A 14849-nucleotide genomic window follows, 5' to 3' on the forward strand; every position below is an offset into this window, starting at 1 on the left:
TGGCAAACCGTATGAAAAGTTCGGGAGAACACACGACGATAAATTATATACTGACTTTTTGAAGAAGAGAAGGGAAGCCAGTGCGAAAGAGGTTTTAAAGGAAGAAGAAGACATAATTGTAAGTTTTCATTCTGAGATAGAAAACTTAATACGTATGAAATAAACAACAAAAGAAATAATACAATAAATGGAATTATAAGAGTTTTTTTTTTTAAAAATACAATAATATATTTCACAGCTTAAATGTGATTTAAAAAAGGCGTGCATCCAGACGGACGACGAGCTTGCAAAGTACTCAACCATGTAGCATCTCCTATTAATATCAACTATCATATTTTACGTTTTTAAAGAGCGAAACAGAATTAAACAAATTTACATAAATTGGAAGCATGTCTCCTCGGTGGCATAGAGGGGACATTGGAAATATTTTATTTATCATGTGCGCACTTGATAGCTATCAACTTCACATAGGGATTATTTTACTTCAAGTGCGAACGTGTTAGCTAACACGCTGGAACGTTATTTTATTTTTACTTCAACAGGTACCGAATGTTTAATTTAATTTATATTTACCGGTATAACATGATAGATAAATAAACGTTCATACAACGCTACTTAAACCGTTTTTGTCTGGTATTTATTTGTCCATACTAATTATTTCACACTGTCTGCACTATTTAAGGTACTTCCGTAAGTTCATATTTGAACGACCTTCATGTTTTAGGTGAAAAGATACTGTTCGAAAACTGTAAAATGCAGCATGACAATAGTATTTAAATAGTGCAGTTAGTATGATCCCAGTTAGTATTTAACAGTGCAGTTAGGAAGATCCCAGTTAGAACTCACTATATAAAGATGTGCAACTTAAATATGGAAAATGAACAAAGTCTATATTTTACGCACAATTTTCCAAACTTTTGGTAACATTTAAAATTTGAATAATGAGAAAATTTAGTTCAAAGTATCAATTGAATATAAGAATTAACTTTCTTTATAATTATATGTATGAACCGCTGGGGAGAAGCAGACTTTTTTCATAGTTACCAAATTGTTTTGCAGGACCAACCCTTTAAAAATGGAAAATATTCCCATGAAAAACACTTTTAAACTATATATGTTTTCAATGTTTTCATGGCAATCTTTCATTTTTGAAAAGGAATACATGTAGATGATAATTAAATCATTCGTGCCGTTTAAATTAATACATGCGCAGATGTCTTTTTATGCTTTATATATTGTTTATTAACGTCTCATGAATGTACATACATATGGTACGACATAAAACATCATACTTAATTTAAATATAAATGTATACAACAGTACATTGTCACTCTAAGTAGAGTTATAAGAGACAATAATTATTCTGATTTCACAGACATAATTCACTTACATTGACAAACATAGATGAGTGTCTTAAAATAAAGATACAAGGAAAACATCATCGCTAATCAGTTAAAAAGACGAAAATACTGATATTAAAGTGAATTTATAAATGGGAGTTACTACATTAGATAAAACAGGTTTAAAACATTTCTCCAGTATTGTTCTTAATTAAAAAGAAAAGCCTTACACTTAAGATTTCTATTAACATAAATATTACAAGGTTGTAAAATATCGTAAAATACAACGTTTGAATAAACTCTTTAAGAATGACTGAAGAACTCATTTATTTATTTATTTTGTTAGGTTGAACGTCGTACCGACACAGTTATAGGTTATATTGCCTCAGGTGCCCCTCCGTGCACTATTTCATCACGAGCGGGCACCTGGGTAGAACCACCGACCTTCCATAAGCCAGCTGGATAGCTTCCACACATGAGGAATTTAACGCCCCGAGTGAGGCTTGAACCCACATCGAAGAGGGGCAAGTTTTTCGAAGTCAGCGACCTTAACCACTAGGCCACGGAGGCCCCGACTAAAGAACTGGTATTTGCCAAGAGCATGATAATCAAAAATTAATGATGCCAAAAAAAACTATTATGTACCAACCAGTCCATAGAAGCCATTGCAAATTAATCAATATTCTACGACTCACCCACCAAATAAAAAAACAACTGTCTGTTGATAGCACGCTCGATAATTTGATGTATTGATAGAAGTATAGGCTCAAAAAAAGGAACAGATAAGACAAACAATGTACATGCATTTGAAAATTTGGATAAGTCTTGCACTGTATGGCAATGTGTGACCATGTTGGTAAGCAAGTGTTAAAAGTTTCAAAGCCATATTTCAAACAGTTAATAGAAAAAAATATCGAATGGTAGGCGAAACCTAACTTTCTATGTTCAAAGGGCATACCTACTAGTTAATATGTGCGCTGATGTTTTTATGTTAATCATGCTAATATGTGCGCACGTATTAGTAATTACTAGCCTGGGAAGACTTGATGATATTTGTGCTTTGTCAGGATAAATGATATTTAATATCTACACATTAAAGATCCCACTTAATTTGCGCTAATAAGTGTTTATTGGCATGCATCGAGTTTCTGATATTGTCAATTTGCAGGTAGTAAAAAGTTATAAATTTTCAGACTGGATTCCGAAGCTTAATAATTACGTGCGCACTAATTAGTATAAAACATCTATCTCATCTCTTTGCCATCGTAGTATCTAAGTTTACCTTTTCTGCTGGTATTGTTTATGTGGTACATCAACAATAGCCAAAGACGTGAAAAATGGTACCAGTATCTCCCTTGCTTTGCGCTCAGTATTAAAAGTGAAACTGACCTCTTCTCTCATACCCTCATGGCGATGGATTCAATCAGGAATGAGGTGTTGAGAGTGATTAATATAAGTTGTAGAACTTCCTTCAAAATCGACCTAAAATAAATTATGTATAAACAACAGCCAACCTTTGCATGTCGTCGTAAGTCCCTGTACTCATCATACTTAATTATGAGGTGCGGGATACGAGAGAGGGTAACCCCTCCTCTTAAAGGGGGTAGGGGGGGGGGGGTATGGAGAGGGTGATGTTTAAGAGGTATCTCCAAGGTAAATTGTAAAGAAAAGCTATGAAATGTTGGATTTTTTTACTGTTAATTTTGAAAAAATATTTTTCATTTGCATAGTTAGGTGCATCTCTGATATGTACAGGTGATTTCTTAGCCCACTAGGGGCACCCCCATCCCCAAATATTAAAAGAGCCGCTCTTATTACAGACTGAAAATGTATTTCAAGTATGAATTTACCAAAAGTCATAAAAGAGATACACTGTCAAATGTTGTTTTTCTTTAGGAAGTCTCTAGCTGTGCGGTAACTGTGCGCCTAGCCTGCGTTCAAGCCGCCCGGTCACCGGACGCTTTTATACCTGTCTTAAAACACGGTTGTGATGTAAACCTTTGTTAGTAGGTTATTGTACCGATACCGTTCTATACACACGATTATTTCACTATACCCGTTCATTGTTAACCTGTAACTGTCCATTCTTAAAATAATGGATACTTTAAGAATGGACAGGTACAGGCTAATAATGGACAGGTATAGTAATAGTGCTGTACGTTGTGAGGTGTGAGTACATCAACCTATGAAATTCGAAAGTTTCGAAATATAAACTGCAACGTTTTACAGAACTTGTAGCAGCAATAAAAGAACCATGAAGGGGAACGTATAACTTTAACCAAAATCGCCCCACAAATTATGTGAATTATTGTGACCACTCTCGAGTACGCTTCCTGGAAAAACAAGTACAGGTATCATATGAGAAGTCATGGCCGTGACCCATGTGGGGCTCGAATTCACGACCCCTGGGTTGAGCGGCCGACACAGTATCCACTAGACCGCCGCTCAACTCAAAATATTTGAATTTCGATCCTCCTGTTGACTCTTATTTCAATTCTGCCTCGAATTTCGATGTTTGTTTTTTTTAATTTTAATTTCGATTTCCAAGTTTGTGCGAAATTCAATGTAACCGAAATTCAATGTCATCCTTTCAAAAATTAGAATTTCGATCTTCTACTTCTAACTTGCCCCATTCGCGCAGTCTGGTCAGGATCCATGTTGTTCAGTTTCAAAGCCTATTGCAATTAGAGAACCGTTAGCGAACAGTATGGATCCTAAAAAGACTGCGTGGATGCGCAGGCTGGTCTGGATCCATGCTGGTCGCAAACGCACTATGTTGGTTTTCTCATGGTGCGGCTCATTTACAGCAATGAAGATATCGTTTATGAACACACTTATTAAATAGTACTAGAGCAAAGTGTGAAAGAAATTTATGTACACTTCAGTTATGCAATATTCCAGAGATGGCATTTCACGGCTGTCAGTACTGCACAGTTTATATGAAAACTGGTTATTTAAGGATTACTGACGTACCAATACCATATGGAAATGTCAAGCAGGAATCGGTCCTTTCTTTCGTGTGGTCAAGTATCAAAAGACAAGTATGTAATCCATTTAGACCATTCATATTTCCAGAAAGATCACCCGAAGATGAGTTACAAATTGAAGTTGACTTTTATCCTGTTATGGATATGAAATGATAGAACGGAAGGCCGACGGAACAGCAATGCCACTTGAAGAAAGCGTCATATATTTTCGTTTCCCCTATTTTCCACGTTTTTAAAAAAAAAAAAAATTAGATTAGAGAATCTCAACATGTCACTCAGAGCTAAAACATTTAAAAGAATCCTCAAAGGAACACAAACTGGCATTTTGTATTCTGAAATTTGTGAGGAAGGCCTTCCAATATTTCGGCAACATAGAGTATCTTAAATCATATGAGGCAAAGTGTGTAGTTCTAAATCATATTAAGAGGTGTAAAGCACAAAAGAGAGGAGCGCATATATGCCTTTTAGATATGATCAAGGATATTTATGAATGTGCGCGATACGGAGATTTACTCCACTCGCTATTACTATCGTGCATATGGATATTGGTAGTTGTTTAGACATTTTAGACCCAGAAAAGGCAATACATGTCTTTCGTAAATGTCTGTTTTCATTGTTTCTTTAGAGGATTTATATTATGATGTAAAAAGTCTTAGCATTCTGTGTAAGAGCTCTAGGAAGACACAAGACGATAGACTGTATGATGACTTTTTGAAGAAGAGAAGGGATGCCAGTTCCAAAGAGGTTTTAAAGGAAAGAAACGTGTTTGTACCATTACCTCCTGAATTAGAGAAATTAACACGTATGATATGAACAACAAAATTAATCATGAAATCATAAGAATTTTGCTTTGCATTTCATTAATATGTGTCACCAGATGGACACCAAACTTTCAAAATATTCAAGCCATGTAGCATCTTATATCAATATCAACTGTCATAAATCAATGCCGTCTTTTGCTTAAGTCCTTTACCCTGGAAAATTTCTATAATGAACTTATCCGTCTTTCAATTTGGACAGTACCATTAACTGTTAAAAGGGGTGCTTACCAAAAAAATACTGACTGAAAAGCGATCAGGCTGATCATGATCTACACTGGTCGCAAAGGCAGACTCAATCGTGTCCAGCATGAATTTAATATGATCCAAATGTCGTCTCTTTTACAATATGTTTTGTTGGATTTAACGTCGCACCAGCACATGATAGGTCATATGGCGACTTTCCAGCTTTAATGGTGGAGGAAGACCACAGGTACCCCTCCGTGCATTATTTCATCACGAGCAGGCATCTTGGTAGAACCACCGACCTTCCGTAAGCCAGCTGGATGGCTTCCTCACATGAAGAATTCAACGCCCCAAGTGAGGCCTTTTATAAAATATCATATAGTATATCATATATCTATACATACCTTATCTCAGGGTTTTAATGTTAAAAGCTTCTGGCAGCGTATTCTAAATTGTGTTACGGAAAAATTCCAGCTGTCAAAAAACATGTCAGAAAAGTAAAGAAGCGTACAGCATTGTTATAGTACCAAATATCTAATATCAATAATTTTCGTAGAATATTTTCACTTAAAGGTACTTTTATTTTTTCTGTCTCAGTTTTATGCGACAATTAGAAAGTTCGTCTTTTAATGGCTGAAAATAAAACGCATTTGAGAAACGACTGAAATGTATATGCTCTGTTCTGTTTATGATAAATGACTCATGTCGGCAACATTATGCTAGAAGGATTGTGACTAAAATGGTTTGTCAAGGCTCGCCTTTTAAAATGTTTAATTTTATAACACTTACTTTCAAACATAAAGCTTTACTGTACATGCAGTTCGTATATACTCGTATAAGATGGCTAAGTTAGTGTTGATATGAGCTTGTTCATACCATGTTTATTTAGAAAGTAAATATTAGCTTTATCTGACCTTAATGTGATTTGGTAGTATGTAACCTGTTACGTGGTTGTAAATATGTTATATCGAGTTACACGAATTATCCGAATAAATGCAAACAGCCATACAACCGAGTGGTTTATTGATTGAGAAATGAGCACGCAAGCATATATATACTGAAGGAAATAAAATACGACGCATTTTTATATGGCTTTGCAACATGTATGCAAATATTTTGCCGTGACTTGGTCTTTGCTGTAGCTTTTGGAAGTTTTTCATAATAAAGAAAGTCAGCTATTTATTGTGTTTACGTCGGTATGTCCGAGGATAACCGATGCTAATACGAGCTTGCACTGAAATATTACGACCATAATTTCGTTTTCGTATTAAAATACCATGCCGATAAATACATGAGACGTTTTTAATGCCGTCAGTATAGTTATGTAGTATATTTATATTTTCATGAATCGTACACAGCAATAATGGAGTATCTATGCGGCGAAATAAAAAGGAAAGTGTGTGTTGATTTCGAGAATGAAGAAATACAGGATATAATGAAAGCAGTAGATATTTTGATGAACCGTTTTGTTAATGAACTCACAACGAAGTTCCCAAGTACGAAGGTAGGTAACTATTCACCTTGTACAGGAGACACTGTATGAATCATATGGCGTGTTTAAACCATTTTTTTTTTTTTTTGAGGCCCCATATGGGTAACCCCGTTTATTCCTTTACATACATGAAAACAGTAACATACACACAATACTATAATCCAGTATACAAAAGCAATGCAATAAAATGCAAACAACACAATGAATAAATATAAGTTTCAGTTTTTCAATCATATTTATCAAATATGTATGTTTAAACCTCGCATAAGGTCTATACATAGTAAGAAAATTATTCTCCTGACGCCTTAAGGATTTAATGCGATTTCTGCCGAGCAATACAAGTAATAGTTAATATCAGGTGCAATCAAGGTTTTCCTATGTAGATGTTCATGGCATACGACAAAATATGGAGTTGAGTATTGGAGTGGAGTCCGGAGTGAGATGTTGGAGTGATCTTTGAGTATTATTTTAGAGTGAGATTTTGGAGTGAAATTAAACAGTTTTTCATTTAAAGTTTACAAGTTATTAAGATTAAGAGCAGTTGTATTACTGTTAAAATTTATTTCATAAGACGAAATACAATAATGATTAGTATATGTTGAAGTTGCTGTGGTAATTGTTGTTATGAAAAATCAAATTTAATATAATGTGAAACTGGTAGTTATACTTTTGATTATGGGAATAATACTGATTTGTTTTACATAATTATGTTTACAATAAAACTATTGATTAGTGTTCATGTCTTCCGATCAAAAGTGTTTCCATCTTGTTCATCAGCAAAAACACCAGTAAATCTAAGATGATGGTGATGATGTAATGACATATGATGATGATGTTGATGCAGGCAGTGGTGATTGTGTTGATGACTTAAATGATGATTATGATGGTAATAATAACCATTATTATGTGTTATTCTTGGTGGTGATGATGGGGATGATGATGATAGTTGTGATGATCTTGATAACGTTTAGATAATGATTATTGTTGTAGTGTTTGTGATGATGACGATGATGATAATGATGATTAAAATGATGTCGTTCATGTCTCTGTGTCGCTTCGATGTCAAAGCATAAATGATTACATAAGACACGCTAAACAGTTTGCAGATGTATCAACTAAAGCATATGGGAAATGAAAAAAAGACCTTAAAACCTTCTAATGGTTTTCTTCCCGAAGGAAGAGCAATTTTTATGTATTATTAAGAATTTTTATGATTAGAAAAAACATGGTAGTTAGATCGGTGAAGAAGTTCCCATATATGCAGCTTTCATATAATACCATGACTTGCACTGATACGCCCAGTGTGTTCAATACATGTTATAAACAAGATTAATTATTGTATTATGCTCCAAAATGGCAAGATGTTTTTTTTTTTTGTTTTTTTTGTTTTGTTTTTGTTTTTGGTAGAGAAATTCAAATCTGATGATTATATTAGTGGTGAAGATGGGTTAGGGTTAAAAATCAGCCAAAACCTGATGTACAGTTATTACATTTAATTGAAGCGTCACTTCAAAAAAAAAAAAAGTTTTATAACAATTTCACCTCCACAAGCATCAATAATTCCCACTGGTAACAATATAGAGCATCATCATTATCATATATATTCCATTCTTATTTCATTGTCAGCATTAGATTGAAAATATTTTCATCGATCGCTATCACCATCATCAAAAACATCCTGGCCTCAAAATAATCATCATTATCATCATCATCATCATCAGCAGCAGCAGCAGCAATAAAAATCAACTACTTGTCTTTTTTCCCTCCCTTTCACAAAACAACATCATCATCAGTGCTAATAACATTTTTAGCTACATTTTCATCATCAGCAGTACACAAACATTGGCAAAGGTGATATCAGCATATTTCGCATAAACATCATCATCAAATAACATTGCAAAAACTATCATCACCATCATCATCATCATCATCATCATCATCATCATTATCGGTAACTGTGCTATTTCCAACTCGTTCCAACTTTCTTTCTATATGACTTTCATCATGTAGTCAATATAATCTGATATAAAAAGCAAAGTAAAACATATGATTTTGCCGGGCACCCAAATCTCACTCCAATTTTTCACTCCAATGTCAATCCAAAATCTCACTCAAGACCCCTCTCAAGACTCCACTCCATATTTTATCGTATGCCGATATTAATCGAGTTCTTTGACTGAGATTACTATTCCCTAGATTTCACCCAACGTCGTGATATTTACGATAATGCACGACCTTTAACTATTTTATCGTATGGAAACAATATTTCTTTTCAACCGGGGTTATATATATGTTTCGTAAACAAGAGCTCCACACTGCATGGAAGCCCTAAATTTCATATGATAGCAATACAATAACAAAAAAACTGTACCGATATTATCATATCACCATACTTGCTCAATGAGTAGTATTAAGTATCATCACAACTATTTCTATACTGTATTCATATCAGTTATCGGTTCAGTTGAATCGCAACGAAAACATCAAAGGAACGCGATAATGCGAGTAATTCAATAATCATTAAAACACAATTATTATGGCGAAGTGTTCAATTACGTGCTGGCCTTATATTTGAATAAATTCTGGTCCAAAGAAATGGATTGTTAAATGTCATGAAACAGAATAAAATTACTTTAAGTGATACATGTTTAAAAATATTAAACATTTTCCCGAAAATACTTTGATATCACATTGCGAAAATATCGTCTTCTTTGAAATGTTAAACAATATAACTATTTTTCTAATATAGTCTACACAGGTTCACAGATTTAGAGATATATTATGACCAGAATTAATACTAACGGTCTATAAACTAAATTTTACAGTTTTTTTTGAACAGGCAAAACTACGGCTTATTGGTGAACATTTTCTGGTATATCTTGAAATTGATACATATTGAATTTAAAATCTGATCCAACATGCAATATAGCCTTGAGATAACGGAAGAGGCGTGTTATATTGTATTTCGAGGGGTGGAAATAGTGAGTATTTATAGGTTATTTAATTTTTATCCAAAAACAAAAAATGCACGAGTTTGCAGCGGAAATATTGAGCAAATTAAGGAGTGAAATAATATTCCACGAAAGAACAAGTGTATGTCTCTCGATGCAATATACATAATGCGATAACGCGACACCATAAGACAACATGACACCAGATCGGACAACGTGATTCTAAAACGAGATTGTTGTCGTTTTGAAGTAAGTATTTTCAACTTTGTCTATACACAATGTGAATCAGTTAAAACCAGATTCCTCCCAGGTTTCGGGGATACAAAGAGGCATCTAAAGGAATGTTTTCTGAATAAAAAAAATACCAAATAATCACAGAGATGGCTAATCCGTGGCCAGATTTTTATTTTTTATTTTTTTTTTTGATATTGAATCGAGTTTTATTTTCTCATTTCTGAAGCAACAAAATTGACATTACTCTCAATATAAAGCCCAATATTTTATCTCTTTGTCTACTACATATCCCGGCTAGACCTCCATTACTTTAAGAAATCTACGAGGTGTTAAATTCGGATGGACAGACCAAAAATGTTCTGTCTGGCACCACATGATTCGCAGGGAAGGTTCTCACTGACACCAATTTTTGATGATAAGATGTTCTGAGTAACACCAATATTTGATCATACATTTTCTTGCCTTTATTTCGCTCGGTTTGCAGTATTTTATCGAATTTATGCGTGTTTTCGGGTATAACGGGTCGTTAAATTCATTTTTGCGGTGAGCTCGATATAGCGGTCACTTCTCGCGGGTCGGTGTATGTGCTTGCGTGCGTCCGTTCGTCTGTGCGTACGTGCCGTGGTTGCGTCCGTCCAATTTTGACCGGACCATAACTTTGACATGCATGAACAAATCTTGTTTATATTTGGCATGAATATTAACCTCAATGAGAAGGAGTGTCATGCCCAATCCCCATGTTTCTATCTCAAAGGTCAAGGTTACACTTAGAGGTCAAAGGTCAAACTGAAGTAAGTCCGGAGCATTTCTCCCTTATGCATGGTGGGATTTTGATGCAACTTGGCATGAATGTTAACCATTATGAGACGGAGTGTCAGGCGCACAAAACAGGTTCCTTGGTCTAATGTCAAGGTCACACTTAGAGTTCAAAGGTCAAATTGAACTTTGTCCGGAGAATTTCTTCTTCATGCATTGTGGGATTTTGATGTAACATGGCATGAATGTTCACCATTATGAGTCAAAGTGTCATGCACAAGAACCAGGTTCTTAGGTCTAATGTCAAGGTTACACTTAGAGGTCAAATGTCAAATTGAACTTTGTCCGGAGCATTTCTTCTTCATGCATGGTGCGATTTTGATGTAACTTGGCATGAATGTCACTATAATGAGTCGGAGTGTCATGCACAAGAACCAGATCCCTAGATCTAATGTCAAGGTTACATTTAGAGGTCAAATGTCAAATTGAACTTTGTCTGGAGCATTTCTTCTTCATGCATGGTGGGATTTTGATGTAACATGGCATGAATGTTCACCATTATAAGTCAGAGTGTCATGCGCAAGAACCAGGTTCCTAGGTCTAATGTCAAGGTTACACTTAGAGGTCAAATGTCAAATTGAACATTGTCCGGAGCTATTTTTCTTCATGCATTGTGGGATTTTGATGTTACTTGGCATGAATGTCGCTATAATGACTCGGAGTGTCACCCACAAGAACCAGGTCCCTAGGTCTAATGTCAAGGTTACACTAAGAGTTCAAATGTCAAATTGAACTTTGTCTGGAGCATTTCTTCTTCATGCATTGTGGAATTTTGATGTAACTTGGCATGAATGTCACTGTAATGAATTGGAATGTCATGCGCAAGAACCAGGTCCCTAGGTCTAATGTCAAGGTCACACTTAGATGTCAAATGTCAAATTGAACTTTTTCCGGAGCATTTCTTCTTCATGCATGGTGGGATTTTGATGTTACTTGGCATGAATGTTCAACATAATGAGACGGTGTGTCATACGCAAGAACCAGGTCCCTCGGTCTAAAGTCAAGGTCATACATAGAGGTCAAATGTCAAATTGAACTTTGTCCGGAGCATTTCTTCATGCATGGTTGGATTTTGATGTAATATGGCATAAATGTTCACCATTATGAGTCGGAGTGTCATACGCAAGAATCAGGTTCCTAGGTCTAATGTCAAGGTTACACTTATCGGAAAGGGATTAAGACTGTATAAAATACACGTTGTGTCAGGTTCGTACCTTTAATATCACTAACGTTACATATCAATACAACGGACGTGTCGTCATAAACGTTACGTAATGCGGAAGACGTCACGTAAAGAAGGGCGACAAATGAACGTCAATACATTACATACTGGTGGCCGCGAAAGTTATAAGGATATGTATAGTTCTTCTGAATGTCTCTATGTAGCTCTAGTATTCTATATCATTATTCATTTATCAAAAGTTCTCTTTTTGGCACTTAAACAGTCACAGTCACTTGATGAAATAGCACAATTTTTTAAATTGCAATGTCTCTGTATGCTGTTTCTCACGCGAATCAGAGGTGGAGGACGAATGATTTCAGACACAATGTCTTCTATCAGATCGTCACGGAGAACATACGCCTCGCCCTTGAAATTAATTTAGTGTGGCAAATACACACATAACTGTGTTACTGTCGAAAAATCAAATTAAACGTCCTTACCAATTTAGTTCTCGTATTTATGTTAGGCGTCCATGGCCCACTTGACCAACTGATATACTGGTATAATAATGACGATAATAATAATAATATGATAAACAAAAAGCAACATTGCTTTTTCGGTTGACGCTTTTTGAGCTATGTTCACAACAAGCAACATTTTACATGAAAAAGGGAGATAATTCAAATAGAGACAAGGTAGAGATAAGGTTATAAAGTACACTGTAATAACAAGAAGTAGTAAAAAAACAACAACAAAAACAAACTCAAAATACATGGAAAGTTTTTATTTTCACTTTTTATGATAATAACGGGATTGTGGATCTAAATACACGTAATTATCTTAAATGGAACTGTCAGATCGTTTAAAATTAGAAAATAAACATTGTGTATGAAAAAAAAAACAAACGTACATTAATGTTTGTTTATGATATTACTAATCAATCCCAGTAAACAAAGGATAAGATCGAAATCCCAAACACAAACCGTTACTATAGTCTCCACTTAAATATAGTGCTATTTACTTAAATTGTAGGGTTTTGCGACATTTGATGGTATATTGAACAGCGAAACTGGCAAACAACATGTCAATATTTAATGTGCGTGAAATTAGCCAGAGCAGCCAGAGTAGCCAGAGCTCAGCCAGAGCTTAGCTAGAATAGCCAGAGTTCAGCCAGAGTTCAGCCAGAGTAGCCAGAGAAGTCAGAACTCTGGTTACTCTGGCTAGCCAGAGTAGCCAGAGTTCAGCCAGAGAAGTCATAACTGTGGTTACTCTGGCTGGCCAGAGTAGCCAGAGTTCAGCCAGAGTAGCCAGAGTTCATCCAGTATCCAGATCTCTGGTTACTCTGGCTGGCCAGAGTAGCCAGAATTCAACCAGAGTAGGCAGATGTTTTAGATTTTTACATGTTCTGGCTACTCAGTTCACCAGGATATCATTTGCTCTGGTTACTCTGGCTGTTTCTAACAGAGTAGCCAGAGTTCAGCCAGAGTAGCCAGAGTTTCTAGGATTTTAACATGTTCTGGTTACTCTGGTCAGTCAGAGTAGCCAGAGTAACCAGGTTCCGTGTTCGCAAAATATTTTCAGTCTTAGCTGAGTTTGATTATGGAACCTAATACATGTATGTCATTTCTATGTAAATAGCGTATTTAAAACTGAATTTCAAGTTAATTACTATTTTCAAGTGGTTAATTAAAGTAGCTCTGGTTACTCGGGCTGTCCAGAGTAGCCAGAGTTTCTAGGGTTTTAACATGTTCTGGCTACTCTGGCTGACCAGAGTAACCAGTAGCCAGAGTAACCAGGTCCCGTGTTCGCAAAACATTTTCAGTCTTAGCTGAATTCGATCTTGAAACTTAATATGTTATTTCTTTCTAACTAACATGTTTAAAACTGAATTTCAAGTTAATAACTATTTTCTATTGGCTATTTATAGTAGCCATAGTAGCCAGAACTCTGGTTACCCTGGCTGGCCAGAGTAGGCAGAGTTCAGCCAGAGTAGCCAGAACAACTCTGGTTCTTTCTAAATAACATGTTTAAAACTGAATTTCAAGTTAATAACTATTTTCTATTGGCTATTTATAGTAGCCATAGTAGCCAGAACTCTGGTTACCCTGGCTGGCCAGAGTAGGCAGAGTTCAGCCAGAGTAGCCAGAACAACTCTGGTTACTCTGGCTGGCCAGAGTAGGTAGAGTTCAGCCAGAGTAACAAGACTTTATGAGGATTTAACATGTTCTGGCTACTCATACCAAAGCAGCGTAAAATCAATACTTGAAACTTAAATGTCAGACACTAGAACATAGAAGAATACATGCATCCCGAATAATGTTGTACAAATAACCATTAACCGAATCATTCAGTTTCAGTTTTGAAATTGCATATGCCATGTTTTTGTGATTGTCCTACATATCTGCGATATGTCACATGTTTAATTGTTAAGCGCCCTTAAACGTATATTTTATATTAAATGGGCGCTCAACAAATCTGGATTAATAATAATAATAATAATAATAATGATGATGATGATAATAATATAATAATGATAATAATCTCATATACTAAGTTTTTTTCTGCAATGGATGCAATATGGTGTTTACAGTATTCTAATTGTGGGCGAACGTATGTTTTTAGGCAGTTTCTTTAATATTATTGTTATTACATTGTTCATATTTTTTAATGAATCTGAGAGTGTTACTAGCTTTTGTAGATGTAATTTTAATATGTGTTTCCAAGTTAAGACATCACTAATAGTAATCCCAAGATATTTAGCATTTCCTGTACTTTTTAGTTCTTGATTAAGTAATTTATATGGAAAGATGATATTTTTTTCTCTTTTTTTTTGAGATTCCTATTATTTCGCATTTATCAGGAT

This window comes from Mercenaria mercenaria, chromosome 6 (assembly GCF_021730395.1).
Source record: "Mercenaria mercenaria strain notata chromosome 6, MADL_Memer_1, whole genome shotgun sequence".
Classification (NCBI taxonomy): Eukaryota; Metazoa; Mollusca; class Bivalvia; order Venerida; family Veneridae; genus Mercenaria; species Mercenaria mercenaria.